The following is a 3,632-nucleotide window of genomic DNA, read 5'->3' as shown; positions in this document are numbered from 1 at the left end:
AGCCGGCACCCGGAAATCCGTGGAGGATCACCTGACGTTCGTCCTCTGATTCGTCCCTGACCACTTCCACTTCCCGCTGTCGGCAAGCGTGTCCCTGTAGGATGTGCGCCGCCCTGTTTTGTTTCCGGGGAATTAGTTTTCTGAAGAGCGTTCACAACTTCCGGTGTTCGCTTTGGCTTTTGATTGGCTAGTTTTATGAATTAATTAAAGCTTGGTCAGGGTAAAATAAATAATTTTCCTCTACCATTGGATAAACACTTAAGTTATCAAAAATAATGATAAATATATTACTTCTATTAACATGTTTGTGTGGATAATTTTTTTATAAAGTCACCATTATCTAAAAGGCTTGATCTTTCGGCCCTATAAATGGGCTGTGTGCGTCGGAAAAGTCGTGTTGTATGAAAGGAGAGAAGGTTAGCACTCCCCTTGACAAGGATGGAAGAGGCCCTTGGGCCTAACAACACGCATACGGTTAAGGCATTGCCACCTACTTCGTGGCATCTAACCACTGTTTTTTTTTTTTCATTGCCCGTCCAAGCAAATTGGGAGAGCCTCAAAGACATAGGTGTAATTTTCTATCTACATCCTATAGTCTTGCTCAAAAACTCTATTCTGATCACCGTCCCTGTCTCTTTTTCTTTTTAGAGACAGGGTTTCCTCTGGGAAGTCCTAACTGTCCTGGAACTCTCTCTGTAGACCAGGCTGCCCTCAAATTCCGAGATCCGCCTTCCTCATCTCCCAAGTGCGGGGATTAAAGGCGTGAGCCTCCAAGCCCGACTCATCCCTAGCTCTTTTTACCGTGTATCTGGACAGGTGTAGACTACTTTACATAGGCAGTTTCAGTCTGAAGCCTGGAGGGTTGCCAGTTTTGGTAGCTCAATTTCCCATCTGCTAAAATCTATTTGCTCACCACCTTCAGATATTGGGGCTTTCCCTATAGAAATCTGGTACTTAATGTTTAGCCAGCAAACAGACTCTGCAAACTACTCCAGATGTGCAGGTAACTGTGCCTGGTAGGTCCTGTGGGCTCTCCCAGAGCAGGTCATACCAAGAGGTGGTATCCACACTAGTTTCTTTAAATTGACTGTGGCACTCATCTTGCATGTTCTGTGTATTTAGTAATAAAAACCCAGGAAGTGGGTACATGTATATGTGTGTATTGAGATCTGTGCTGAGGTGTGCATGTGCCTATGCTCCTGTGACCAAATGTGTACATATGATAAAAACACACCTTTTAAAGTATTAAGACAATGAAGCTGGGCGTGATGGCTCGCGCCTTTAATCCCAGCACTCAAGACAGAGGCAGGATGATCTCTGTGAGTTGGATGGAGGCCAGGTCTACAGAATGAGTCCAGGACAACCAGGGCTACACAGAGAAACCCTGTCTCCAAGGGGGAAAAAAAATGAAAAACTAAAATTAAGCTGGGCGTGGTGGTGCACGCCTTTAATCCTAGTACTTGGGACGCAGAGGCAGGCAGATCACTGGGAGTTCAAGACCAGCCTGGTCTACAAAGCAAGTCTAGGACAGCAAAGGCTACACAGAGAAACCTTGTCTCGAAAAACCCAAAAAACGAAAAACAAAAAACTAAAAATTAAAATTACATATTTGCTTTAATCTCATAAACAAATTTGTGGAAGATCAGTGACATGGTTGAAGGGGGGGCGGAATACAACACACTGCTCTCTCCACTCTGCACAGTTGGAAACTTCTAGAATAGTCATGTCTTGTTTCTGAGAGGCAGGGTCACATGTAGTCCAGGCTGATCTTGAACTCACTATGGTGCTGAGGGTGGTCTTGAACTCATCCTCCTGCCTCCAATTCTCAAGTGCTGGGATTACATATTTAACACCACCACACCCAATGGCTACATTTTTTGGTTTAGTTAACAGAGTGAAAATTAGTGCTTACCAAGATAAACACTGCCACTGAACTATATGCAATCCTGTCTTTTAAAAGTCTCACTGCTTTTTTGTTGTTGTTGTTTTTGTTTTTAGAGACAGGGTTTCTCTTTGTAGCCCTTGCTGTCCTGAACTCAGTGACATTCCTGTCTCTACTGGAATTAAAGGTACCGCAGAAGAGGGCATCAGATCACTTTATAGATGGTTGTGGGTCACCAGGTGGTTGATGGGAATTGAACTCAGGACCTAGGAAGAGCAAACAGCGCTCTTAACCGCTGAGCCATCTCTCCAGGACACAGTCTGTCTTAAAATGCTCTTGACTCTGCAATCCAGGCCTTGGACTTCATACGCACTCCTTCCTGCTCAGCAATTGGAGCAGCTGACATTACAGGTCCGCACACCTGTCCCTTGTGTCTTAACAGATATGTCACATTACCCAAGATGTCATTTTTGCATGCCTTACTTTGAAATTAACATAAATATGCAAACTTTTAAGGTTATTTTAAAACAAACTCAAAGCACCCTGGGGTTGAACTGGCCTACCTACAAGGGTGTGGCACCTGACAGGCGGACATTGGGAAGTCACACTCAGGCCTACATTTGCTCTAAATGGCATGGATGGAACTAAGGGGGAGGACTCAGCTCTTTCCCAAACGGAAGGTGGAAACTCTTAAGGAATTGGGGCCATGGAGCATTGCACTGCTCTAGGAGGGAGGCTCATGGACTCCAAAGAGTAAACAAATTCAGGGTTCCCAATAAGCTGAAAGCTACAGGAATCACAAGGCTCCCCCCCAAAATTGCAGTGAACAACTGCTAGGGAGAGGCTAGGAAAGATGGCACAGGATTCAAGAGCACTGGCTGCTCTTCCAGAACCCACAAGACCACTTACAACCATCTCTAACTCCTGTCCCAGATGACCAGACACCTTCTTCTGGCCTCGGCAGCCACCAGACACATATGTATGCACACACACAAAGCACCTATACACAAAGCAAATACGTATCTTCTGGTCTGCTTTTTGAGACAGGGTTTCTCTGTGTAGCCCTAGCTGTCCTGGAACTAGCTATGTGGACCAGGCCGGCTTTGAACTCAACATATTGCCTGCCTCTGCCTCTGCCTCTGCCTCTGCCTCTGGAGTGCTGGGACTAAAGGCCTGCACCTCCACTGCCCAACATGCTATAGAAACCCAGGCTTAATGGGCTAACAGGATTTGCCACCAAGTCTGGTGACTGAGCACTATCCCAGGGCCCACATGGAAGGAGGGAACTGCAGGCTGTACTCTGATCTCCACACACAACTTGTATATGCACACAAAATGAATTCTTTCAAAAAACTTAAACAGAACAAAATTACAAGACATGAAAATCTTTATTTTTAAAAAGAGAATGTATTTGTACATAAATCTACAACAGAGTTCAACTGTAGAAAAAATAAACTATACTTGGGGATACTGTGCTCAACATGGCAAGCAAGCTCCCTCCCTCAGGAAGGGGCCGCACACGAGGCCACAGCTGGAAGGACCGCAACGCCCCTCCAGAAACCCCAGCAACAACATGCCCACAACACTGATCAGAACCCAGGACATCTATCCAACAGATGCCAGAACCCACATGTCAGTGATGAGCCGGCCTCCTATAACAATGGCTTCTTCCACCAGACAGCCTGTATGCACATCGTCTTCCCAAAGGAACGAACAGGAGTGTGCAGGGGGTTCCTTAGGGTGGCCAAGG

General features: G+C 45.8%; 1 non-coding gene across 1 annotated transcript; it reads left to right on the top strand.

Moving 5' to 3' along the window:
• Positions 1-394: 394 nt before the first annotated feature.
• LOC127207774 (U6atac minor spliceosomal RNA) lies at positions 395-520 on the top strand. Its single transcript, XR_007832980.1, has one exon. It is a non-coding gene; the product is annotated as a U6atac minor spliceosomal RNA (small nuclear RNA).
• Positions 521-3,632: the final 3,112 nt, after the last annotated feature.

Source organism: Acomys russatus, chromosome 24 (genome assembly GCF_903995435.1).
Source record: "Acomys russatus chromosome 24, mAcoRus1.1, whole genome shotgun sequence".
Classification (NCBI taxonomy): domain Eukaryota; kingdom Metazoa; phylum Chordata; class Mammalia; order Rodentia; family Muridae; genus Acomys; species Acomys russatus.
Note: the sequence above shows the minus strand (reverse complement) of the source record. Positions and strands in the feature narration are given on the sequence as shown.